We start from the raw sequence: 27744 nt of genomic DNA, 5'->3' as shown, positions 1-27744 counted from the left end.
AGCAAAAATATCCTTTATCTCTGACATCTCCATTACTCATGAAACTTGGTAGCCCATGGAAGGAATCTAAAATACATTTCACTCCAAATTTCCAATTAGAGATGTGATACACACCCACACACACTGTAAGGCAATTAGAAGGAAATAATCAAATACATTTGATCTAAAATTGTTCTTCCATGCTTGCTAACACCTAGATTCATTATGTGAATCCATGGAGAATAGGCAACTACAGTGCAGCAGTTGGAGACCTATTTATTAGGTTACAGCAACTGGTAATATAGTAGTAGAACAAAATTTAATATAAGATTATTACAAAAGAAAAAAGTCAACTTTTTAAAAAACTTTTCTACAGAGCCTCTTTTGTAACATAAGGTTTAAAATAGAGCTCCGAATAAGAAAGGGAATGATCATTTCCTATCTCTATTAAACCAAGGTCTAGAGCAGAGGTTTTCAACCAAGTCCTCAAAACCCCAACTGGCTGGGTGTTCTCCAAGGACTGGATTCAAATCCCCTGCCCCAGGGGCATCCAGTGAAGCAACTAGGCAGCATATTAGTAACAAATAAAAGGAAGAGATATTCACAAAGGGGTCTGAAGTTGTCAGTGCATATATGCCCATAAATTCTATATTGTCGCTGAAATTTTCGCATGAATTTGTGTGCATATCCATAGAGTGCATGGAGGTTAGTAGATTAACAAGCATTAATGAGCAAAATTAAGCACTAATTGGAATTTATATACATAAATACCTGCGGGCAGCAATTTATAGAATACGACCATATTTTAATGTACACATGTAAAAAAGGGGCATTTTGTACATTTCACAATGGGTGTGACCTTGATTTCTGCGCATAGTTATAGAATTTGTTGCTCTTCGTGTTAATATGGCTGCTTAGATTTACACCATGTTTTCTTAGGTGTAAATATCCACGTCACTTTTTACAGCGTCTATCCAGCATGTACATATGATTTAATTGTAACATTTTACATTTAGATCTTATTTCTTTTAGGAATTTCCACTTCTGCCACACTAACCTGTTAGGCAAATATACCTTTGAAAGTCTCCCATTGGTGTTAGTTGATGGCAAATGCACAGTGGAGAGCTGCCATCTAAATAACATGCTCATAAACAGTCTCTGCACTGTGGTGTGATAGTTAATACACTGGTCTCTGATGTCACTGAGTAGGGCTGAAGTTCAGCTGTAGGACCTACCTAAGCAGCAAACACATATAAACCAAGTTAGCTATCATAACTCATGGAGAGAGAGCTTTTGTTTGACAAAACAGACCTAGCCAGCGTGAGAGACTCTGAGCTGCATACCTCTCCACCTGCTAATATATCTTCAGATGACAAACACAGTAAAGGTTATATATTAGATGAGGGAGTGCATAGGATAGGATAAGTGGCATGTCATGCTTTAAGAAAGAATAGCCATGTCCCCGGGTTGGTGCTGTGTGTACTCTTGTATCATGTGTGTACTTTAATGGTATTGCTGGGAGGCCATCACCACCACAGATGGCAAGTTACACAGTTTCATACTGGAGATTTTGTCCCAGTCCTGATTTTTAACATACATTCCCGTGTGGGATCAACAGTGCCTAACCCTGCCAATTGAAATGAGCGGTGCAGGTTCCATAATGCACCAGGATGGGGTGGTTAGAAATCCATGACTGACCCAAAATCTGCAGCCTGGAAATGTCAAAGTCGGAATCTCTGTGAAAAGAGAGAGCAATAGAAAGGGGGTCAGACTCTGTTAAAGGCCCTTCATATATGCTGTAAACACTTCTACCTGCCAGTCAAAGAAATGTTTCCCAATGCAAAACATGCATGACAGGAACAGAGAGGTAGACAAAATAGCACTTTGACTTCAATATCCTGCTTCATTGCAAATTAAACCTTGTGACTGATGCCCCCCCCATTCAATTAGATAACATAGTGTAAAGGTTAGAGCACTTGCTTCATGATAGAAGAATTGTGCATTTAATTTGCACAAGGAATAATCTCTCCTCAGGTACCATGTACAAAAGAATTGGTAATTTTTTTACTCTGCGCTGAATTTCCACTCTGATGACTGGAACAGTATAGTGCCGTACAATTACTATGCTGATATGGTTGTGGTGCTATAATTAGTGCTCAGGTGGACGCCATTTTGTATTTAGGACTCCAGAGAGTGTGCTTTTGCTCCTCTGTGATTTTCTGGTTATTTGGTGATTTTGCTGTTTGCCAAACCAATATTCAGATTATCTTCTGTGTTTTCCTTCTTCATTTATAACTTCTGTATAGCTTTTCAATCTTCCCTCCCCACTAGCTGCTCTCCTTCTCCTTATTCCCATCCGCCACCCTGCATACAAGTTGTTGTGTTGGTCTGTGTGTGGGTGTGTATATTTTTGTATGTAGTAGTATTAGGTGTTACATTTGTATAAGTGTGTGTGGTATGCTGCAGCCACTTTGCTTTGTAGTGTTCCTGTCATTGCAGGTGTGCCATTGTTTGTATATGTTTGTGTGTGAGTGAGTGTTTATGAATGTGTTTGTGACTGCAGAACGCAGTGATGGATGGGGTTCCTAGGGTTGTGGATGATGCAGGAGGGAGAGGACCAGCAGAAGAAAGGGAGGGGGAAGGGGCAGCAGGTATATATGCCCAGGACCTGGGTTATAGACCTAACAAATGAGAAGTATATGGCTTAATTTAGATTCAATAAGGAGATCATAGTCCAGTTGTGTGAGGAGCTACAAGAGGATCTGGAGCCAATATCCTACAGGGGGCATGCCCTGCCAGTACATTTACGAGTCACTACTGCCCAAGCCTTTCTGGCTACTGGAACTTTCCAGACTCCACTAGGGGCTGCAGCAGGGATCAGCCAGCCAGCTGTCTCCCATATCATTAGTCGGTTTCTGAAGGCTTTCTTGAAAAGGGACACAGTGTATATCCGCTTCCCCATGCATGAAGCTGAACAGCAGGAAACAATGACAGCTTTTTATGAGATAGCTTGGTGTCGTTGATGGGACACATGTTGCCCTCAGACCACCTGCTCATAGTGAGGTTGAAAATCACAACAGAAAGGCATACCATTCCATCAATGTGCAGGTTATCTGCAACGCAGCACTTGAGATTATAGATGTCTGTGCCAACTATCCTGGGACCTGCCACAATTCTTATGTGCTGGCAATCTCCGTCATCTACGAGGCCTTCTGGAGTAAGGAAATCAGAGGCAGTTGGCTATTAGGTGAGTTGCATCCTAACACCCCAACACCCTTTTAATAATTAATCACATCTCTGTTTGTTCCACAGGTATGTGGCCATTATGGGGTCAGTGGTGTGGAGGATGGCTCCTGTGGGGGCCTTCCACTATCCAAACAAAGGTGTGTGTACCGTATCTAATCTCATCTCCCTTCTCAATATAGGTGACCATGGCTATCCCCTGAGGTCATGGCTCATTACTCCACTGGTCAACTCCCAGAGGCCAGAGGAGGTTCACTACAATAAGGCCCAGAGTGCTACCAGAGCAGTCATTGAGTGTACATTTGGTGTGCGGAAGAACAGATTCCACTGTCTTGATTGCGCTGGTGGTGAGCTTTTATACAGTCCCACCAAGGTATGTGACATTGTGACAGCCTGCTACATGCTAAATAATCTAGCAATTAGAAGGTGGATGCCAGAGCCAGAGCCTGAGCAAAAATCCAGGCAACAGGGCAGGGAAGAGGAGAGTGACAATGAAGAGGAGGAACCCCACCTGGGGAATCTACCACCTCACCAGGCATGCCGGAGAGCCCAGCAAGTGAGAGAGAATCTCCTGCAGACACATTTCCTGTGAAAAAAGGTGAGAATATATAGGAGATACAGATGCAAAATGCTGATGAGATGGAACCTGAGACTTACCCCCTCCCTCCCCCCTCCAGTGGTATTCATGTGTGAAATACTCCAACCCAAGGCTTCCTTCCCTACCCCCTCCCTCATCCATATCCAGTGCTGAACATGGTTGAAAATTCCAAATGTGACCCCAGCCTGAATCTTGGTCTTGTGTCTTCCTGGTCAGGGTGAGCAGAATGAGGGGCATCACCTGGGGCATCTACCACAGCCCAGGCACTGCCAGAGAGGCCAGCAAGTTAGAGCATCTCCTTCAGAAACATATGCCATTAAAAGGGCTTATCTTGGAGTGAGTACTTGTATGGCACAGTGCTGTTGATTCTTTGGGAAAAGTCTTCTCCAAATGTTGGGGTTTGCTAACAAGACCTGAGAAGGGAACGGAAGATGGGTTATAAAATAGAATCAAAATATCAATAATATAGAGTAATTAACTATCAGTTATGAAAGGAACAATACAATTCAAAAAAGAAGAAAAGCGAAACGTAAAATTCGAGAAAATGGCAGGAAAATCCCAACTGCCAAACAATATCAATCTGGGACAATTCTTTTACAGGCAGCACTACTGGAAAGGCTTGAAACCTTATAAAAGTAAATCTGGGTTTGCATGCATCACCAGGCCGTGTTCCAAAAAATGGAGGGAAAATCACAACTGCCAAGCACTAACAATCTGAGACAAATATGATTCAAACAATGTTAGAGACATTAACCTCAAACCTGGTAAAGTAGAAGAATCCTTTACAGGCAGCACTGCTGGAAATGATTGTGCAAGTGATTGTGGGTTTATCGGTATCACTAAGCAAAGTGGAACCAGACCAATAAACACAGATCTTGGAAGGCTGGTGAACTTTAACATTAAAGAAAGTTCTAATTCAAACAGCACTAGAGGCACTAAAATCATACCTGGAAAATATTGAACCAAAGAAACCTTTCAGCTCCTTTATACTGATATGAACGGCACTGCTCAAAAAGCATAAAACCTTATACAACAGGCTATACAATGCTTCTCTCTCCTGCTCCTGACGGGACCCAGGTTTTGAAACTGAGCATGTGCGACATGAGAGAAAAAGCAGCCACAGAGGCAGGCAATGCGGCAAAGGAAAGAGTAGTGCTGGAGGAAGACCTCTTCTGCTGGCAGGGCCTTGGGATCCCTGCCAGCCAAAGTATTAGCAGTTTGGGCAGGCAGGCGGAGGGGGGGGGGGGCGGCAGCAGCAACTATCCTAAGAGGGCGGCAGCGGCGATGATCCTGGGGAGGGACAGCAACGGCAGCGATCCTGGGGGAGGGAGGCGACTCTGCCCCCCGGCTCAGATATGTGGAATGATGATGTTGTCCAAACAAATTGTACTGTTGTGATTATATGTACTCATAGGCGGTCAGTGGCCTAACTGTTTGGGGAGGGTAAAAGGGGCGGGGTTTTAGAAATATGCTGTAACTTGCTTGAAATACAGGTCAATGGATCAGGCTCAGGCTAAGAGCTAGGCCTGTAAAAATCAAAGATCACTTCTGACACAAATTACATTTCACTGTAGTGCTGAAATGAGGTAATTGAGAGCTGATAAGGGTTTGGGAAATCTACTCTATAAGCAATAAGAAGACTGGCACCTGTGAGAAGTCATGAGCAAGATGTTTTGATTAAAATGAAACATAGTAGAGGGTCAGGTTGTATGGGGTATTTCTCTGTGTCTCACCTTGCTGGTCTTGGCCTGCATAATCCTATGACATGAAGATGGCGTCAGCAACATATGACCTGCACAGTAGTGATTTAGCTAATTCAGCTTTCTGGAAAAATCACTAGCAAACATGTAACACCAAGGACATGCTGTGGGCAAACCAACCCCCCTTTATCTCCCTGAGAAGCTGAAAGGGAGTGAGACATGGCTCCAGCTAGCCTGGTGAGAAACAGAAAATGCATACCACAATGTAACAACTTGAAGGTCAAGAACAACGGACTCTTCTTGCCATGCAGTGAGCTGAGGAAGATCCAGATTGGGCTCTTGCAGTCACCTGACCGAGAGGTACTGGAAAAGCGGGAACAAAGAAGAACTCAGTTAGTCAGAAGCCCTGGAAGAGGGTAGAAGCGGACAAGAAGATGAGTGAGAGAGACCTGATAAGGCCCACCGTCTTGTGAACTGTGTATCGGGAGGAAGTAGCATTGGTTCAGCCGTACCAGCCAGAGTGACTGTGACCCTGTTTGTGCAGAGGCCCTGGGATAATTCTGAGGCTAAGACTCGCTGTAAAAGTCAGCTTGAGTCGGAGAAGTAACCTGTGCCCATATCCAAGAGACTGCCTGAGAGAGACAGCCTGGTGAGTGACACAGTGATTTATTTCCTATTAGTCTGGGAGTAGTGCAGTGTTGGCCTTAGCCAGGATAGGTTACCTTGTGACTCTTGGTCAGGAAGATAAGCTGCTAATAACCGTACTACCTCGTGACATAGTTGTAGCATTACCATTACCAATCAGTGGTGTGATTCATATAGGAACAGTAAGAATCAGAGTGTAGTTGTGACAATATAGTTTGTAACTTTATCAGCCGTATTTTGGTATTCAGCTAAAGTTTTGCCAGAGTTTTTATATTTGTATCTATATTTCTTACCTATAATAAACATATATATATATATATATATATATATATATATATATATATATATATATATATATATACTTGGTTTCAGTTCTCTCACGGAACATCTGGTAAGGTGACAGATCCAAGGTTCTGTATATTAATACCCCTAGGCAGAGCTAGGAACCTTGGAATAAGTAATCTGGGAATAATTGTTACCCTAAGTATTATTTATTTATGCCTACAAGGTGCAAGTAGAGGGAGGGGGAGCTGAGGAGGGCAAAATGACCTGTGACGTTATTTCTTCACAGATGTTGTCCTAAACATAATTTGTTTATACTTAGAGTTTGGGAACATGTGAAGTCATTCTGATCAACTGGATAAGGGCCAAGAGCTCTGGTGAGAAAGCTAGGGTCCATTGGAATGAAAAGGGGTCAAAATGGTATAAAAAGGGCAGCCTTGAGGGTATTAGATCAGAAGACTGCAGAAGAAGAGAGAAGGCTGTAGACGTGTCGTGTAATGCTGTTCTACCATATGAATACCTGGTTGCCTGTACTGCTGTTGGTGAGAATGTAATAAACTATCTTCTTACATCCCAGCGAGTCCTTCTGATTATGGAGCTTGTTAATTCCTGGACTGTGTAGGGGCAGTCTGGGGAACATGAGGTCGAGATAATTAGTGGGGCCAGGGGTGGAGCTTATATCCATAACTGTCTGACAACACACAGAAAAAAGAATAAGTAAACATAAAAAAGTCATAATACCTTTTATTACATTTAGATATTAGATATGCATCATATGTCAAAGAATAAAGTGGCTGCTCAAAGCATATACTAACCACAATTGCTGAACTGCAAAACACTATGCACAAATTTGTGCAAAAACACACTCAGAACCTTACTGTACCATAAATATTACACTGGGAAGACCCTAATACACCAATATACCACCCATATGGAAAATGCAGACCGTCAACAATATGACACAAGGAATCATAATATCACAATTCTCATGTAGAGCTACAAAACATCCTTTTAGGGTGGATAGTGTTCACAATGAGCTCCTTTTATTAACAACCATATGTAGATCCTTCAAGAGGTTGTGTGTCATGATTTAGGCTCTATACCCTTTCTGATGTTCTGGTGCCATCTGATTTAGCGCATGCTAATGATTAGCGTGCAGTAAATGATGAGACACCCATAGGAATATAATGGGCATCTTATCATTTAGCGTGCACTAATCATTAGTGCATGCTAAATCTGTTAGCACGCCTTAGTAAAAGGACTCCTTAGGTTGGAGTGGGATGTCATCCAATTTAGAGCACCAAGTATGCAGTTCCATAGAGGGTGTGAAAGATTTGTCCATAAAACTTGTATAAAAGTTGGAGAGAGCCTTGTCTTCAGTAAGGATGAAATCACCCCATTTATGTAGAAAGATTAGAATCTGTGGTAAGAATATTGGATAAACATAGCCACTGATATTCATGTGAAGACAATGCAAGAAATTTAGCAGAAACTCTGAGAATGATATCAATTTACCATTTGTGAAAATGTGGTTCAAAGACCAGGCATTATGTTTTTGCCAAGTTTTCCACTGGAGCCTTCTTAAAGTGGCTGGAACTTCTGAAAGATGAAGAGTGCTTTCCCCTCTCTTGGAAGGCCCTCACCTTCTCATAGCCCCCCTTGGGACTACCTACTTTGGTATGTATTCAAACTATAATCATGGCCCTGGAGTGCCTCAAACACTCCCTCTACTTAACAGAATAAAATTTGATCAGCCAACTTGCTGCTAGGCAACATTTAAAAGATCAGTAACAAGGTTTATTTAAAATGGTGGTGATTTAACATACAGTACAGACTCATCTGGGTGCTTACCTTAATGTGTGGCTATTAAGGAAGCAATCAAAAAACTTGTCCATCGTGTTCATCACTATCAAAAAATGGTCATAAATCACTTGGATGCTCAAATTGTAATAATGCTTTTTTTTTCTCATATGCATCTCTAGCTCCTGGAAAGAATCAGGTTTCATTTATGGCACCTATCATATTAGTGAAATGAGCTATCTCATAGAAATACCACTGTACCTCTTTCTTCCCCTGATAAAATGGAGATACTGAATAGATTTAGGATTATACGCAAAACTGCCCTCCAGAAAGGAAAGGATACATATAAAACACCCTTAAAAGATTGCTTTGGCAGGGGAACTCTAGCTGTTTGTCTCTCTTATTCCTCTTTCGTGTGATGAACATATTGCATTATGTTGGATGATGAACCTTGTACTTGAGTTTAGGATAGAGAATAAAGAATTCTGAGAAATTTCAGTAACTAGTCCAGATGCCAAATTATTTCTGATAAACCAATTTGAAGTGTTAATTGCACATACTGTACTGTATATTACTGAAGAGCTAGCCTCCTAGCTTGCTCTTGGCTGCTGATTGCCAGAGAAGGAACTATGCTGATTGGCACTTAACCATCAGTAGGGAATTTGTCTGGACAGTTAGTTTGGTCATTTTTGTGATGAAAGGAAATAGATTTTCTCCAGGGTCTGTCTGACATGACAAGGGATGCTAGCAGAATTACAGAAGCAGAGCTTCTGTTTAAGTATCTGTGACCAACTTCTATCACTTCCATGTTTAGGACTGGAGAGTCAGCCATCTGTAATATGAATTCCTATGAGTCCTATCCATCTTCTAGAAATATTAGTGCTGTAAAGCTCTCTATGAAAACTGTTATGTTTGAGTGTTCCTAAGAATGTGCACCAGCCTGATTTTTTTTTTGAGCATTCTGCTAATGTAATCCAAGACAGCTAGCATGGGCCGTCTCCTGACTCCAGAGTTATGTCTAGAGAAGGCCTGTGACAAGAGCCCCAGAAGTGAACATTGCTCTGGAATTGGAATGCATGAGTAAGTGCTATCTTGTCAATCATTGTTAGAAATTCACCGTGTGTTTGTATTAAATAGAAATAAATCAAAACAGAGAAAAGAAAATAAGATGATACCTTTATTGGACCAACTTAATATATTTTTTGAATAGCTTTCGAGGGTAACCTCCCCCTCCTTCAGATCGGAAATAAGCAAAAGTTGGCATATCAGAATATATAAGTGAAACACAAAAGCATTCCAATGACAGTCTCACAGGAAGATGGTGGAGCAGGTTAGGTGAGAAACAAGGAGAGCTGGGTGAGTGAGAGACAAGGAGAGATGGATGGCTGATAAGAGAGTGACAAAGCAGTATAATTTTATGGTTTATAGCAGGATAGAAAGCCCAGATCTTTGTTAAGTCCTGTTTGGTGAATGTCAAAATATTTTATCATTTTTACTTCAAAGGTCTTATGTTCCTGGATTGTCTTAAAATTTCCTTTTAGTATTCTTACCATAATATCATTGATATAGTGTTCTGGTTTTGTAAAGTGCTGCCTCACAGAAGTGGCATCCTGGTTGGCATTGGAATATTTAATAGTATGTCTGTATAAATTGAGTCTTGTCTTTAGCATCTGGCTTGTTTCTCCAATACAACATCCTTCCTCACACTTTTTGCACTGAATAATATATACCTCATTTCAGAATGCGAATGATCCCCTTATGCTGAATGTTTTTCTTATGTGAGTAACTGTAGGATCCTGTGAGATGTGTTGGCATAGTTTATAGTGAGGTATATTGCAGGGATGTGTGCCATTCTCTTCTTTTTGAGCTTGCATTGGGAGTTTGGTTTTCACTGAATCACAAAAAGGAATAGCAGAATACTATCGCCGTTTGCAACAAAATTCTACTTTGGTATAACCCAGTGTTGGAGGTGTACACTCACTAGTATTCATGAAAACGTGGAGAAAAAAAGAGTTTGATTTTCACTAATTTCTGTTTCAAATTAGGTAGCTATCGGCAGGCCAGCACTGGTGGGGCTGGGAATATCTCTTTCAGTAATTCATCCTCCTGGAGCAGTGGCTGTAGATTTTTTTATGATTCTTCTTAATTTTTCTAGCTATGGATTGTATATCACTACAAGGTGGATGCTTTCTGTCAATTTCTTCTCTTTGTACTGCAGTAGGCTTTCTCTAAGTGTTTTAAGGAAGAAACAATATTCTTGGAGATTATTTGGGGATTGTAGCATTTTTGTTTGAAGGATTCAGTCAGGATTTTGAGGTATTTATCTCTGACTCTTGTGCATAAGTACATAAGTATTGCCATACTGGGAAAGACCAAAGGTCCATCAAGCCCAGCATCCTGTTTCCAACAGTGGCCAATCCAGATCACATATACCTAGCAAGATCCCAAAAAGTACAAAACATTTTATACTGCTTATCCCAGAAATAGTGGATTTTCCCCAAGTCCATTTAATAACGGTCTATGGACTTTTCCTTTAGGAAGCCATCCAAACCTTTTATAAACTCTGCTAAGCTAACCGCTTTTACCACATTCTCTGGCAACGAATTCCAGAGTTTAATTACATATTGAATGAAAAAAAAATTTCTCCGATTCATTTTAAATTTACTACATTGTAGCTTCATCGCATCCCCCCTAGTCCTAGTTATTTTATAGACCTCTATCATATCTCCCCTCAGCTGCCTTTTCTCCAAGCTGAAGAGCCCTAGCTGCTTTAGCCTTTCCTCATAGGGAAGTCGTCCCATCCCCTTTATCATTTTTGTCGCCCTTCTCTGCACCTTTTCTAATTCCACTATATCTTTTTTGAGATACGGCGACCAGAATTGAACACAATATTCGAGGTGCGGTTGCAACATGGAGCGATACAAAGGCATTATAACATCCTCATTTTTGTTTTCCATTCCTTTCCTAATAATAAATAACATTCTATTTGCTTTCTTAGCCACAGCAGCACACTGAGCAGAAGGTTTCAACATATCATCGACGACACCTAGATCCCTTTCTTGGCCCGTGACTCCTAACGTGGAAACTTGCATGACGTAGCTATAATTCGTGTTCCTCTTTCCCACATGCATCACTTTGCACTTGCTCACATTAAACATCATCTGCCATTTAGACGCCCAGTCTCCCAGTCACGTAAGGTCCTCTTGTAATTTTTCACAATCCTCCCGTGATTTAACGACTTTGAATAACTTTGTGTCATCAGCAAACTTAATTACCTCACTAGTTACTCCCATCTCTAGGTCATTTATAATTATGTTAAAAAGCAGCAGTCCCAGCACAGACCCCTGGGGAACCTCACTAACTACCCTTCTCCATTGAGAATAATGACCATTTAACCCTACTCTCTGTTTTCTATACATTGGTATTGTGTAGTTTGGCTGTATATAAAGGATTTTTTTGTATGTAGAGGGTGAAAGCTGTTGTTGTGGAGATAGCTGCATCTGCTCATAGATTTCCTGAAAGAAAAACTACTTGGAGCCTCTATTCAGTGATGAGAATCCCATTTAAAATTAACCAGAGCATTTACCTGATTAACACCAAGGCTTATTACTTAAGTGGGATCGATAAGTCATCTGTTTATGTTAGGTTCGCCATTTATGTGGCCCTGTTTAAAGACATGTGGTGTATTTTCAAAGCACTGAGACTTATAATTATACAGTAACCTATGGCACTTTATGTCTAATTGCTTTGAAAATTAGCCCCACAGTTAATAGGATATTGTTGAGTTCTGCCTAAGGGTGGGCAACCTTTTAATAAGTCCCTTTATCTATCTAGATGGTATTTATATAGACAAATTGCTGTTGAAAATTGCTGGTTGCAAAATATTCCATCATTTCAATTATATAATTATCTCAGTAGTTGTTACTTTGTCTATTCATCAGCTCTATTTCCCTTTACTATCCTAAATTAGTCAGCTCTACAATGACAAAATAAACAGAGCACATCTCATTGATTAGGCTCTTCACATTATTTGCCATAGCTGAAATAATATTCACAGCGATTAGGTAGCAGATAAAGTATGACATGTTAAGCTCTATTATCCTTGCCTATGAAGCTGCATCAAAAATGCAAATTAAATTTAAGTTAGGAATGACTTGACTTAGATCTTAAATACCTTGTATCATTCAGGATAAAAATATAATGTATATTATATGGGTACTAACCATGGCATTTTATAATAATCATGATCAAATGCAAAATAAGGGTAATTTAATAACGGTATTTTCATGCATCTATGATGTTAAGGTGCTTAATTTAGAAGTATTATATACATTTTAGATATGCATAAAATGGTATAAATATACAAATCCTGATTTTATAAAGCCATAATATATATGTTTAAAACTCAAAAATGTGCGTATAGCAAGTGGGACTAAGATGGGCCTAAAATAAAAATATGTATTTCTCCATTTCAAAAGGCAAATGCATGTCTGTGTTCAAAGAGATCAGCATCAAGATTTTTACCTGCTACCCGGGATGTCTAGGTTTCAGAAAAGTGCTTGTATGGAACAGTGTTCAACTGAATGGATTAAGGGAGGTCATTCCCTTAATACCCCAGTGTTTGATGCCACTCATAAAAAGAAAATTGGTAAGGGATACTGGAATCTTCAGAAACTTTAGGAAAAATGTATGTTTATGTTTCTCAAAAAGGCCAATATAGATATGTAAGTTCTAGCACATAAATGTTTATGTTGCCATTTCATGACATATATTTTGATGAGGAAGCAAATATAGAAGCAAGGAAAGCTTTTCATCCAGTATTAAAAAAAAAACTGTATAATGGAAAATGAATCTTAAAGAACCAGGGATGGGAAGGGTCCAAGATATTGCCAAGGCAATAGGCACATGAGCTATGAGGTAAGTTTCTCACCTTAGAAAAGGAGGAGAAACTCCAGTTTCCTTGAAGCCATATAGAAGACAGCCTCCCACCACCAGACGCTAAGGACACTGTGAATGCTGAGGAGGCTGAAGTTGTTTATTTATTTGGATTTTGCTTACACTTTTTTCAGTAATAGCTCAAAGTGAGTTACATTTAGGTAGAGTTGGTATTTCTCTGTCCCTGGAGGACTCACAATTTAATTTTGTATGTTGGACAATGGGAGGGGGTGAGGTTTGGGTGGCTTGCCTAGGATCATAAGGAGCAGCAGCATGATTTAAACTGGCCACCTCTGGATGTCAAGACTGGTGCTCTAACCACTAGGTTACTCCTCCATTCCTTGAAACTGGAGAACTGGAAATAGCTGAAGATTGCCAGACTACTGCATAAGGAGTTAGACTTTAGTGTTGTGTCTGCTGGGAGGTTTTCCTATCAGCAAAAAGATACTGTGATGTGATTACAAAGATAATTCTTAACACCCTTTAGCAGTATCTTTCTATTTTTTTTATTGTTCCCTCTTTTTCTTTCTTCTTTTAAAGTGACCTATAGAGGGGCATTTTCGATATGACATCTAAGTCGGGTAATCAAGGGAAGAGGAATAATTTAAGGTTTCTAAACTTCCCAAAAGCACCTTTAATTCCTGCAACTGATTTGTTAAAAAAGTACTTTGGAGAAGTTTTATCGGTTCCGACGGAAGGTTTTCCACCTATCGCTAGAGCTCAGTATATAACTGGGATCAAAACTTGGGCCTTGGAACTTCAACCTGAACTTAATATTACTGAATTCTTGGAAAGCTCATTAGAAGTGGTAACACAAAGAACAACTCTCCTAGTTTCATTTGCATTAGAGCCAGACAGGAACAATATTTTTCGATTATATTTTAGACATATGAATGCTAAATTCTTTGGTGAAAGGATTCAAATATTTCCTGATTTAAATAAAGATACACAAAAAGGAAGATGATAATTCATGGCTTTAAAACCTAGAATACTCACCTTAGGTGGCACTTATCTCCTAAAATATCCTTGTAGGTGTTTTGTATCCATTAATAATGTAAATTATATATTTATTGATCCAAAGAAAATGCAGGAATATATAATATCTAAAGAAAAAGATGAAGTTCCTACCTGAATCTTCAATAGGATACTATGCTTTTAATACCGCTAGCAAGCACTGTGATCCCCTCTCTGATATGATTATTCTTTTTTTCTTTTCTTTTTTTCCCTATATCTTGCCTCCAAAAGTGTGGTCAATGTAGAAGGTAAATTTTCTCTTACTTTTAGTGATTAAATTTATTACTCACTGTATACTCTGAATTTCTTGCATGTGGATGAATATGAATGTAAATATTGAAAATGCATAAATAAAAGTTTTTTAAAAAAGACATCTAAGTCGGGCTTTGAACGTTTTACGTTAAATGTCCGAAATCCAAATAGAAAATATGACCATTTTTGAAACAAGGTTTTGTGCTCTGTGTATTTATCTTTTCAGGCCATTAAAAATAAAAAAGTACAAATATAAAACATAGAAAATCAATCCATTGGGAGGTAGGAGGGGGCCATAATTTTTATCAGACTGGTCCCTCAGACATCCTATGAGAGCAATGGGGCACCATAAGGGGCACTGCAGTAGACTTCTAATAAATGCCCCCAGGTACACATCTCACCGTTGCTCCCTTATCTGGTCTGCTGAGTCCTCCAAATCCCACCCAAAACCCACTATCCACAACTGTACATCACTACAATAGCCCTTATGGGTGAAGGGGGCACCGTGGGTTTCTAGTGAGTTTTGGAGAGCTCACAGTTTCCATCACAAGTGTAACAGTTATGGGGAGATGTGGGCCTGGGTCCACTTGTCTACAGTGCACTGTGTCAGCAACCGTTGTCTAGGGAAGGTCTCGAGTCCAGTTCACAGAGGCAGTGGGTTCCCAAAGAATACACAATCCACACGGGTTTGGATATATAAAGTGTACTATATTTGCAGATATGTATAGGCTCACAGCACTTAGTACAGGTAAATGGTAAGGCTGTCTCTGGGTGTGTGTTTAGAGAGAGAAAGAAAGGATAGGGTGTTTGTTCAGAGGAAGAGAGAAGCCTTGGGGTTATGCTGAAAGAGGTATATGTGTGCAGATAGAAAGGAAGAGAGAGAAAAACTGCCAGCCCCCAGAGCCCAGAGCCCTGGGGCTCAAGATGGTGGTGGGCAGAGGGAAAGAAAGAGAGGGAAGTGCAAGCAGAGCTCTGGGCTCTGTTGCACAGAGAAAGACAGAGAGAGACGTAGTGCCCTGGACAGAGAGAGGTGCCCTGACCATGTGCTCTGCTTTTATACCTCAAGAATAGAAAGAGATCAAAAACGGTATCTTCCTTCCCAGCCAAACTCCAGTGTACCTTCTCTGAAGTCAGGAAAGGTGACCAATTTCACAGGTTCTCCTTTTGAAGTTACTAGTCATGGAGCCTCTCTGTCTGGCCTCCCTTTGTTCTCAAAGAGAGCTCTGCTCCCAGATGGAACAAAGGGTATGTTAATCAAGAGTAATTAGGTCTCTGAGCACCATTTGGTCCATTTTGCCATTCTCAGTGATTCTTGAGGGAGAGGGGAGTTCTCAGAGGTCAGAAGCTGGTTTAATATTACTCTATATTAATTTTAAGTATGTCCAGCGTATGTCCAGCCATCCTGGCACCTCCACCACTTTTTTTTTTCATGGAAGCAAGATGGAAGCAAACCTGGATACCTGATCTATCACTGTAGTGACGACTGTTCATGTTCTCATACCTCCAGTTATATTGTTCCTGCTAAGCAGCCATCCTGACACACTGCACCCACTACTGTACTGCTTTGGGGACCCACATGCTGCTCTGGACTGGAGGAGTAGCCTAGTGGTTAGTGCAGTAGACTGTAATCCTGGGGAACTGGGTTCAAGTCCCACTACAGCTAAGGTCCACCTACATATAAACTCCCTTGCAAGTACATGCTACGTGTGTTGCATGCAGATTTTGCAGAATAGTGCTTAGTACACGTGAAGTGCACTTACACACATGAAAGTAATATTCACATATATAATTAGATTGTGAGCCCTCCTGGGACACAGAAATACCCAGTATACCTAAATGTAATTCACCTTGAGCTATTACTGAAAAAGGTGTGAGCAAAATCCAAATAAATAAATAATTGCTAGTATTGTGCAATCTTAATGCACAAATGGCATTTAGATTTAGGCACTTAGATTATAAAATGAGGAAGCAAGTGTATAATGTGAAAATAGTGCAGAAAATGCTCTAGAGAGTGAGCATAAAGTGTTTCAGTAATGCTGAATTGAAAGGAAAGTTGGGTCAGGGAGGACAAAAACAGAAGCAATTCTCCAGGTTTTTGTTGGCAATTGTACAATAGTTATACACTTACCCCCTGATATTCAGCCAGAAGCAGACCACATGGTTAGCTTCCGCCACTGGCAATGTCCTCAGATATTCAATACTGGGCTGTACCGGTTTCAGTTTTGTCTGCAATGACTTAACTAATATTCAGCACTAACTGGTTAACTGCTTAGCAGTTAAAGATAGGCCTGCTATTTATGCGGCTTATCTTAACCACTAAACTTAGCTGCTTAGAACTGAATATTCTCACTTAACTGACTAAATTGCATGACATGGAGGGGCATTTTCGATATGACATCTAAGTCCGACTTAGGACGTTTTGCAAAAAATGTCCAAAATCTGAATAGGAAAGAAGGTCATTTTCAAAAAAGAAAAATACCTTCTTTTTTTTTTTCCAAAATAGTGTTGTGAACAAGGTTTTGTGATTTGAACATTTTGTTTTTTGGTCCATTAAAAAAAAAAGTCCAAGTGCAAAACGCACAAAATCAAACCATTGGGAAGTAGGAGGAGTCAGCATTTTTAGTAGACTGGTCCTTCAGACATTCAACGAAAGCAATGGGGCACCCTAGGGGGCACTGCAGTTGATTTCATAAAATGTTCCCAAGTACACATCCCACCATTGCTCCCTTATCTTATCTTCTGAGCCCCCCAAAACCCACTACCCCCAGCTATACACCACTACTATAGCCCTTACGGGTGAAGAGGGCACCTATATGTGTGGGTACAATGGGTTTCTGGTGAGTTTTGGAAGGCTTACAGTTTTCTCCAAAAGTGTAACAGGTAGGGGAAGGTATGGGCCTGGGTCCACCTGTCTACAGTGTACTGCACCCACTACTAGACTACTCCAAGGACCTGCATGCTGTTCTAATAGACCTGAGTATAACATCTGAGGCTGGCATAAAGGCTGGCAAGTAATGTTTGAAATTACATTATTGGGGGGTGGGAGGGGTTAGTGACCACTGGGGGAGTAAGGAGAGGTCATCCCTCATTCTCTCCAGTGGTTATCTGGTCATTTAGGGTACCTTTTTGTGCCTTATTTGTTATATAAACAGGTCTAGCTCAAATCATCTTAGTTTTAGTCCTGGATGGTTTGTTTTGTTCCATTATGGCTAAAAAACATCCAAGTGTTAGGAACGCCCAGATCCCACCCTTAACACACCCCTGACATGCCCCCTTACGATTTGAATGCACTTCTAACAGACTTCATAGAAAAACATCTAAAAACTGGTTTTGAAAATACCAATTTGGATGTTTTTGTGAGAAAAATGGCCATGTGCAGATTTATGTCACTTTTTGGACGTTTTTCTCTTTTGAAAATGAGGTCCATAGCCAATTAGCAACTAGCCCTAAGTGCTAATATTCAGCAGAGAGAACCAGCTATTTCAAGTTGATTATTAGCCGGCTCAGCACTATTTAACTAGCAGGAACTGTTCCTGGTTGGTTACATAGAGCTGAATATTGGGCCCTTACTCTATAAAGAAATATAGGTGCTTGCTGTGTGAAATTCTGGTCACCGCATCTCAAAAAAGATATAGTGGAATTCGAAAAGGTACAGAGCAGGGTGGCAAAAATTATAAAAGGGATGGGACAACTTCCCTATGAGGAAAGGCTAAAGAGGCTAGGGCTCTTCAGCATGATGAAAGATGGCTGAGGGGAGGTATGATAGAGGTATATAAAATACTGAGTGGAGTGGAATGGGTAAAGGTGAATCACTTGTTTTCTCTTTCCAAAAATACTAGGACTAGGGGGCACATAATGAAGCTACTAAGTAGTAAATTTAAAACAAACTAGAGAAAATATTTCTTCAATCAATGTATAATTAATCTCTGGAAGTCATTGCCAGAGAATGTGGTAAAAGCAGTTAGCTTAGCAGGATTTTAAAAAGGTTTGGATAATTTCCTAAAAGAAAAGTCCATAATGTGGAAACTGGATACTGGGCTAGATGGACCATTGGTCTGACCCAGTATGGCTACTCTTATGCTCTTATGTTATGTTCATTATTAAGATGAACTTTGGGGAAAATCAACTGTTTATTTCTAGGATAAGCGGCTTAAAATCTATTTTGCTGTTCTGGGATCTTGCCAAGTACTTGTGACCTGGATTGGTCACTGTTGGAAACAGGATACTGGGCTTGATGGTCCTTCGGCCTGTCCCAGTACAACAATACTTATGCTCTTATGTACTTTTCTATATAGACTACTAGCCTAACATTTAGGCATAAGCACTTACACCAACCCACAGAGCTGGTATGTTAGTACTTAAATGCCACAGATATGCATAGTTTACAGCATTCTATAAGTCACACCCATAAGTCTGGGTTCTGCCCATTGCCCACTCCTGTGTATATTCCATTGCAAATAAGCAGGTGTTTGCAGAATTGCACTTAGACAGCATGTTGGCATGTGTATACTTAAGTGTGCACATAAACACGTATATGTTATTCTAAATGCTTACATAAGTTAAATCATATGTAAATGTCAGTGCCTATGTTATAGAATTTCCCTGATAAAGCACAATGTGTAGAGGTTGTAGCAAGCATCAGTGAAAACCAACTTCTGTGATTATTACAGTGGTTATTTTAGAAGCATCCCCTCATGTAAATGGCTGCACTTAAATGTCTGGAGAGGTGCAGACTTTTAAAATCTATTTCAGAACAGAGGTCAGTCACACAGGGGGAAGGACCAGATGGCAAGGCGCACAGTGCTGGTGAGGAGAAGGAGTGGTGTGTGCAAGACTACAATACAAATGTGGATTTCCTCTGTGAAATAGGGGAATGCACATCTGCATTGGGAAACCTAAGCATTAGAATTGCCCTGCTCTGTGGTACATCTATGTGCCTGCTGTAAGTGTTTTTGCTGCCTTGGGATGTTGTTGCTGCCAGTATATTGGTGGGGGGAGGGGGTTGGGGGAAGCGGCTTGATTGAGGGTAAGGCTACCATTGAGAAGGAACAGTGATTTTAGAAAGCTCCCACTTTTATGTGGGGGATATCAATGCTCCCCCTCCCCCCCACACACACACACACATGCAGCTTTCTAAAATCACTTCTCCCTTACTCTATCTTACAAGAGGCTTTACATTTGGCAGTGCCTCTTTTAAAATAATAAAGGAATTCCTCACATCGTGGGTCAGACATGTGAATTCACCTCTTCACTTTTCATTTAAAATTTGCCTCCATGGATCAGAAGCAACTTGGACAGTTCTCATTAAATCTAATTGTAGTAGTTCTTAGAGGGGGTGGAATCTATTCCAAACCAAGTTCTCCAGATCTATAAATGAATGCCAAAACTGATACTACAAGTGAAACAGAACTGCAAAGTAGTAGAAAAAATGGAGCAACTCAATAATCACAAGGCCACAGACCCTGGAAGAAACATTTTTCTTTGCTGTCCAATTTAACAAATAGTGCAGTGCTTTGTTTTTTATTAGCCCTTTCTACTTTTTCAGTGTTGGGGAGCCTATCATGCAGTTGCTGATATTGTGAGGATGCACTCTGTTGAAACTCTTTATAAATATCAAAAGGCAACCTATACAATAACTACTAAGAATCCCAAGAGGTCATTTGTCAAAAGACAAGCCTGGTAGATTCAGTAATACATCATTCTATACTCAATGTCTAGAGGGATGTATCCTTTACTATTACATGGAGTATTGTTAGTTTCAAGTAAAAAGAGAAAACATATTATATCAGCTTTCTGAATGTATAAATAAATTTAAAATCTATCATGAAAGTTAAAAACATTTTATTGATGCTATATTTGGCATTGTATACTTTTTTTAGATAATATATTTAGCAGACTTTGGGGCAGCTTCTATGGGCCAAGCATGCTGGATGTGTGAGGGCACAGCTTCATGAGCACACATTATAAAAGCACACTACTAACCTTCTATTTGTATACATGCTGCTAGATGGAGGATGCCACAATTGAAGACTATTAAAATCAAGGCAGCCTTTGCTATGTCAGGTATAAAGCGGCAAAAAGCCACATCCTTCATGTTCTAGCAAAGATCTCGATAGCCGCAAGGCAGAAGGCCTAGCAGAAGTAACAGAGCAACTGTGTCTAATTTCTGTGATGATGACAGGGACCCTTTCTGATATAAAAAGTTAAAAGTTGATTGCACAATTACACTTGAGACTTTCGACCTTTGAGCACCATATGGAAACTCTTGAAAATTGCCTAAGACAGGTCAAAGACCACGTAACATGGTCCAACTCTATAAGCAAGACATTACAGAGAGTCTATAAAATACCCTGGAGGTTATGGGCAACAGGAATCAACGCAACAACCTCTGGACCCAGTTGCATTTATAGAGTCATGGCTGCCCTCAATGCTAAATCTCACTTTTAAGAGGGAAGTGGAAGAGAACAAGTCATAAGTATCTAAGTATTGCCATATTGGGACAGACCAAAGGTCCATCAAGCCCAGCATCCTGTTTCCAATAGTGGCCAATCCAGGTCACAAATACCTGGCAAGATCCCAAGGATTTGTCTTCCCTGATTGCCCCTTTTACCCCTCAATCATCTAGCGGTCCAACCGATTCTTTTGCCAGATTCTTGCTTTTAATATACCTAAAAAAATGTTATGCTGCTTATCCCAGAAATAAGCAGTTGATTTTCCCCAAGTCCTTTTTAATAATGGTCTATGGACTTTTTCCTTTCGGAAGCCAGCTAAACCTTTTTTAAACCCCGCTAAGCTAACCACCTTTACCATATTTTCTGGCAACGAATTTCAGAGTTTAATTACATGTTGAGTGAAGAAAAATGTTCTCTGATTCGTTTTAAATTTACTACTTTGTAGCTTCATTGAATTCCCCCTAGTCCTAGTATTTTTGGAAAGAGTAAAAAAAAAAACTTCACGTCTACCCTTTCCACTCCACTCATTATTTTGTAGACCTCTATCATATCACCCCTCAGCCGTCTTTTCTCCAAGCTGAAAAGCCCTAGACACTTCAACCTTTACTCAAAGGGAATTTGTCCCATCCCCTTTATCATTTTTGTAGCCCTTCTCTGCACCTTTTCTAATTCCACAATATCTTTTTTGAGATGCGGCGACCAGAATTGAACACAATATTCGAGGTGCGGTCGCATTGCAAAGGCATTATAACATCCTCATTTTTGTTTTCCATCCTTTCCTAATAATACCTAACATTCTATTTGCTTTCTTAGCCACAGCAGCACACTGAGCAGAAGGTTTCAACATATCATCAACGATGACACCTAGATCCCTTTCTTGGTCTGTGACTCCTAACGTGGAACCTTGCATGACATAGCTATAATTTGGGTTCCTCTTTCCCACATGCATCACTTTGCACTTGCTCACATTAAACATCATCTTCCATTTAGATGCCAAGTCTCATAAGGTCCTCTTGTAATTTTTCATAATCCTCTTGCAATTTAATAACTTTGAATAACTTTGTGTCGTCAGCAAATTTAATTACCTCACTAGTTACTCCCATCTCTAGGTCATTTATAAATATGTTAAAAAGCAGCAGTCCCAGCACAGATCCCTGGGGAACTCAACTAACTACCCTTCTCCATTGATAATACTGACCATTTAACCCTACTCTCTGTTTTCTATCCTTTAACCAGTTTTTAATCCACAATAGGACACTACCTCCTATCCCATGACTCATGAGTCTTTCATGAGGTGCTTTGTCAAATGCCTTTTGAAAATCCAGATACACAATATCAACTGGCTTGCCTTTACCCACGTTTGTTCATCCCTTCAAAGAAATGTAATAGATTGGTGAGGCAAGATTTCCCTTCACTAAATCCATGTTGGCTTTGTCTCATTAATCCATGCTTTTGAGAATGCTTTGTAATTTTGTTCTTTATAATAGTCTCTGCCATTTTGCCCGGCACCGACGTCAAGCTCACTGGTGTATAATTTCCTGGATCCCCTCTGGAACCTTTTTAAAATATTGGCGTTACATGGGCTACCCTCCAATCTTCCGGTACTACATTCGATTTTATGTTTAAATCTTTTTATTAGCAGAAGTATAACAACAATTCAGTAAGGTATACAAATGCAATAATTCCTATCAGTAACTAAAATCACTAGACAGTTTTAATTTTCTCCCCCTCACCCTCCCTCCCCCCTACTACCCAACTAACATCCCTTATCAATTCTATATTTGCCAAGCATTATGGATGATAACAAGACAAATATACTGCAAAGCAAATAGGAATGCAACTTCCTCATTGTGAATACATTCTGGAACCACATTCGATTTTAAAGATAAATTGCATATTGCTAACAATAGTTCCCCCAGTTCATTTTTCAATTCTATCAGTGCTCTGGGATGAATACCATCCGGTCCAGAAGATTTGCTGCTCTTCAATTTGTCAAATTGCCCCATTACATTCTGTAGGTTTATGGAGATTTAATTCAGTTTCTCCGACTCATCAGCTTGAAAACCATTTCTGGCACTGGTATCTCTCCCAAATCTTCCCTGTTGAAGACCGATGCGAAGAATTCATTTAATCTCTTTGCTATGGCTTTGTCTTGACTGATTGCCCCTTTTACTCCTCGGTAATCTAATTTTCCAACCGATTCTTTTGCCGGTTTCTTGCTTTTAATATGCCTAAAAAATTGTACTAAGTGTTTTTGCCTCCAACACAATCTTTTTTCAAAGTCCCCCTTTGCCTTTCTTATCAGCGCTTTGCATTTGACTTGACATTCTTTATGCTGTTTCTTATTATTTTCAGTTAGTTCCTTCTTCCATTCTCTGAAGGATTTTCTTTTAGCTCTAATAGCTTCCTTCACCTCAATTTTTAACCATGCCTGCTGTCGTTTGGTCTTCCTCCCTCCTTTTTTAATACACGGAATATATTTGACCTCAGCTTCCAGGATGGTATTTTTAAACAGCATCCACGCCTGATGTAAATTTTTGACCCTCACAGCTGCTCCTCTAAGTTTTTTTTCATTGTTCTTCTCATTTTATCATATGGGCTCATTTTCAAAAGAGAAGGACGCCCACCTTTCAACACAAATCGGAAGATGAGCGTCCTTCTCACAGGGTTGTCCAAATCGGTATAATCAAAAACTGATTTTGGATGTCCCCAACTTCTTTCTGTCACAGGGATGGTCAAAGTTCAAAGGGGCATGACAGAGGCTTAGCGAACATGGGACTTGGGTATGCCTAACACATGGATGTCCTCGACCCATAATGGGAAAAAAAGGGCGTCCCTGACGAGCACTTGGACGACTTTACCTGGTCCTGTTTTTCTTACAACCAAGGCACAAAAAGGTACCAGAAATGACCAGATGACCACCGGAGAGAATTGGGGATGACCTCCCCTTACTCCCTCAGTGGTCACTAACCCCCTCCCACCAAAAAAAAGAACTTTAAAAGTATTTTTTGCCAGCCTCTATGCCAGCCTCAGATGTCATACTCAACTCCATCACAGCAGTATGCAGGTCCCTGGAACAGTTTTAGTTGGTGCAGTGCACTTCAGACAGGTGGACCCAGGCCCATACCCCCCCACCTGTTACATTTTTGTAGGAAACAGCGAGACCTCCAAAACCCACCAGAAACCCACTGTACCCACATCTAGGTGCCCCCTTCACCTGTAAGAATTATGGTAGTGGTGTACGGTTGTGGGTAGTGTTTTTTTTTGGGGGGGGGGTTGGGGGGCTCAGCACACAAGGTAAGGGAGCTGTGTACCTGGGAGCAATTTAGGAAGTCCACTGCAGCGCCCCCTATGGTGCCTGTTTGGTGTCGTAGCATGTGAGGGTGAGCAGTGCACTACAAATGCTGGCTCCTCCTATGACCAAAGGGGTTGCATTTGGTCATTTCTGAGATGGGCGTCCTTGCTTTCCATTATCACCGAAAATCAGAAACGACCAAGTCTAGGGACGACCATCTCTAGGGACGACCTCAATTTCAAGATTTGGACGTCCCTGACCATATTATCGAAATGAAAGATGGACGTCCATCTTGTTTCAATAATATGGGTTTCCCTGCTCCTCCATCGGGACATTTTGCGAGGACGTCCTCAACAAAACTTGGATGTCCCTTTCGATTATGCCCTTCCACAGTCTCCTTTTTGAAAGTTAAACACTAACGTATTGGATTTCCTGTTTATACTTACTCCAAAGCTAATATAAAATCTGATCACATTATGATCACTGTTATCAAGCGGCCCCAGCACCATTACATCCTGTACCAGATCATGCACTCCACTAAGGACTAGGTCTAGAATTTTTCCTTCTCTTGTCGGCTCCTGTACAAGCTGCTCCATAAAGCAGTCCTTGATGTCATCAAGGAATTTTACCTTCCTAGCATGTCCTGATGTTACATTTACCCAGTCAATATTGAGGTAATTGAAATCACATTGATAAACGTAGAGGAATAGTAGAATACAATCAACTCACTTACAGAAAACTTCTACTTAATATAACCCAGTATAGGAGGTGTAAATCACTAGTATGCATGAAACGTGGAGAAAAAAAAGACTTCAGAAACCATGGAGATTACTCATTATGCAGGAAAAACCTTTCAATTTTAGAGAACTCCTCTTCTTCAATACTAGTCTTCACAAAAAAAACTCCACTCTTCTCATTCATGCAATACATGCACATACACCTTCCACAATACTATATGGTAGAGGCCTGTGTAAACGCCATACATCAGGTGAACTAAATATTACTTAGCTTGGATAATCATGATGCCACTGGTCTGCACTGTCTTCCACAGCATACGTAATCGCAAAGCCCAACAGGAGAACCCTGTTTCGCCACTATCGGGCTGTTTCAAGGGCTAAACACTGCCACAGCAAACTACATCCAAAGCTTCTCCACTTCACCATGCTAACTGCTCTTCTCGGCGTCTTTAGATCAAAGTGGACTTCCCTTCCATATATATATATACGTCATTTCCTTGAACAAAACTACCTTCCTCCATGACGTGTATCTTAATGATGTAATTGACAGCAAAACTTTATTGATAAATGATCATTTCACAAAAACACTTTCCATTCAATTGAAATATTCAAACCTTTAGGGATTACGGTTTGCAGCACGTATATCCATCTTTTTTCTCTCTGTCTTAACTCTCTCCTCACATCTCCTCTTCGCTCTGTCACCCGAATCTGTTCCAAAACCAAACATTGCAGATCGCAAAAATCATGTTGTTTCAAAAGACAATGAGAAACCAGAAGTTCATACATTTTTTTGGCTTGTATACAATGTCTGTGTTCATTCAACCTCGTTTTTAACATCCGAGATGTTTGTCCCACGTAATATAAATCACAGGAACATTTAAAAAAATTTTATTTGCACTTTCAAAAAGTACTAATCCCCAATTTGCTCTGGGTATACCGTACCTTTCTTGCTAATTGCAAGAGTGAAGACTCCTTTGCAGAAGTAGTTATAGTGGTCTTTTCAAAGCCAGGATGTGACTTCCTGAAAGCACAAAACTACCAACCAATTTCTTTGCTAAATTAAGATTGCAAAGTGTATGCTACAATTTTGCCAGGACATCTATCGAAAGTGATTATGCAGCTGATATGCATCCCAAAGTGGTTTTATACACGGGAGAATGGCATAAGATAATACAAGAGTTTTCTGTCACATTCTCTATACAACAAAAGAGCTATGAGTACTGGTAAATGCTATTTCACTCGATGCAGATAAGACCTTTGACTATGTTGAATAGCATTACCTTTTCAATGTCCTAGAATAGTTTGACTTGGGAATGAATTTTATTGATATGATTGGTATCCTGTACTCAGCCTCAATAACTAAATTATATGTTGAGAACGTACAGTGGTGTATTGGAAAATTTTTAATAACAGGCTCTCTCTCCCGGCATAGCCAGCCGTACAGTGTGTGGGGTGGGGGGAGGGGGAGGCCGAGGTGGATTGGAGGGCAACGCACTCCTCACTTTCCCCTCCTCCCCCATGCGAGCATGCAAGGCATACCTTTGCTGGCAGGGATGCCGACTATCTTTCTCTTTTGATCTAGGCACAGGAAAAAAAAGATTTTAAATGCTCCCAGGTTTCAACCTAATTCATGTTTAATGTGGGAATATAAATCTCATAAATAACTTAAAATAAGTAAATAGATAGAAACTCTGGATGTTGAGCACCTGATTCTCATAATATGATATCTGTTTTAGTGGCTCTTTCCAGGAGAAAAGAAAAATCTCTGCATGAATACAACATGTGCTAGAGTGTTCCTATAACCAGCCCCTCCTCCAAATGACACACTAATTACGATTTATAACAATTTACTACTCTACCTATGAAAAGCTGGCATGTTTGAACATATGAGATTAAGTGGCCTAGTGGTTAGGCTGCTGGACTTTGGTCCTGAGGAACTGAGTTCGATTCCCACTTCAGGCACAGGCAACTCCTTGTGACTCTGGCAAGTCACTTAACCCTCCATTGCCCCATGTAAGCCGCATTGAGCCTCCCATGAGTGGGAAAGCACAGGGTACAAATGTAACAAAAAAAATAAACATGCTACCAACATTAAAGCACAACAACATGGATGCAGCAGCTCAAAGGACTGTTTGATTTGTTTGGGATGATGGCTGCGCGGGGTAGGAAAAAGAAACAAACCTCTGAGGAATCTTGACAATATGTCTTCTTTGAGCTGCAGCCCATTCACTGTTGCCAGCTTCCTTTCTTCTCCCGGGCCGGTACATCGGTGGCCTGAAGCAAGAACCTTGAGCTGCGATCCTCATGCTTGTGGCAGGAAAAACAAAAAAAACAGTATGAAACCGTGCGCGGGGCTGTAGCCCTGCATGCGCTGCTGCCGGGCTGGCTCCCTTCCTCCTCCCCCCCCCCCCTCAGTATGTAACTTCCTGTTTTGGAGAGGGAGGAGGAAGGGAGCAAACAGCAAACAGAAAATGCAGGAAATATTACATTCCAAGTGCAAGATACCTCAACCCTACCACCCACCCTCCTCTACCCACACCCATCCAGAAATACAATGGTGCCATGCTGGGTCACAAATTCAACAAGTGGCTATGGGCAACTGGAGAACATATACTCCAGAAGTTGACCCAAAATTGTTGAAACTGCAGTCCCGCAGTAGCGCCAATATCCTGTACAACAAAACAATCTATTCGAAGGAGAACTAACATTTGAGCACACTACTGTTGCAAAGTTGGGGCCTAAGCACAGAGTGAACCAAGCTGATCATCATCCTGTGACCTTGGAGACGACAATCCTGGGACCCAACTTCACC

The sequence above is a fragment of the Microcaecilia unicolor genome, chromosome 1 (genome assembly GCF_901765095.1).
Source record: "Microcaecilia unicolor chromosome 1, aMicUni1.1, whole genome shotgun sequence".
Taxonomy (NCBI): domain Eukaryota; kingdom Metazoa; phylum Chordata; class Amphibia; order Gymnophiona; family Siphonopidae; genus Microcaecilia; species Microcaecilia unicolor.
Note: the sequence above shows the minus strand (reverse complement) of the source record.